This window comes from Etheostoma spectabile, chromosome 23, assembly GCF_008692095.1.
Source record: "Etheostoma spectabile isolate EspeVRDwgs_2016 chromosome 23, UIUC_Espe_1.0, whole genome shotgun sequence".
Lineage (NCBI taxonomy): Eukaryota > Metazoa > Chordata > Actinopteri > Perciformes > Percidae > Etheostoma > Etheostoma spectabile.
In genome coordinates, this window is record NC_045755.1 from 17980107 (window position 1) to 17981324 (window position 1218).

A 1218-nucleotide genomic window follows, 5' to 3' on the forward strand; every position below is an offset into this window, starting at 1 on the left:
TTTTTTTGTGTCAATGAGCTTCCGTATGTTTGAGTTCAGCTGTAGACTGTGAAAGGTTTGGTTCCTGTTTGTCTCTTTGTCTCCATCCATGCTTACTGTACACACTACTGGGCATGCTCGACATTAAAGCGTGCGTCGTCGTAGATGAAACTGGGTCAGACGGCATTTGGAAATACATTTTTGGAGTGACAGCGATTGAAATCATAACGTTTTTCAAATGTTGTCAGATGTGCTATAAATCAGGCTTTATTATGGGCCAGTGGTGTTAATGAATGAAGAGGTGATACTGTATATGACACCTGGTATGTGTTGAAATCTCTTTTTTTTTGTTTTGTTTCAAGGCTGTTCAATCATGACAAAATATTCAGATGGTTTATCGTATCTCCACCAGTTGTCATATTACACCACATAATGCTGATTATTTCATAACATTTCTTTTATACATAGAGTTTTGTCTGGAGCGTCAACAATTAGTCGATCATAAGACGAATATTCTGAAACTATTTTGATCGTTTATCAAGCAGAAATCCATGCCAAACATGCTTGCAGCTTCTGAAATGTGAGAATTCGCTTCTTTCTTATGTTTTATGAGTTGATGAACTGAATATCGTTGAGTTTGGGACCAGTTTTTAATATGTTGGCGCTGGAGAGTAATTATTGGCATTTTCTGCTGTTTTTCTTACATTTTATAGGCATTTATTTACTGATTCCAGCCTCTCAAATGTGAGTATTTCCTGGTTTTCTAACATTTTTATCACAGTAAACTGTCAAAGTCAACCTTCTAAATCATTAAATCATTGTGATATGATTTCTTGACAGATTGGCTGAACTGTATAAAAACAACACAGCCTATCATATTTATTTAAATATATTGCAGCTATAGTAGATATAAAGATAACACTATTTATTATTTAGTCTATCAGTCTGATTTCATGGAGTCCCAAGAGTGCCCCAAAACCTTTTAATTCAAGATATTTACTAAGATTATCTTTTTAACAAAACCATTTTTTTTGCATCCCAAAAATATTTAGATGTTATCAGTGAATATGAATTTGACATATCAGCATTAAGTGGTGTAAAAGGACAATTGGAATTCTACTTGATATATAAGAATATTAATTTACCTTGTTGTGGTTTGATAAATCTGTTCTGGAGATTCGGATCACTTCACATGATCTTCAAATGGAACTTTTCTTTTTTTTTTTTTCATCCAACGCT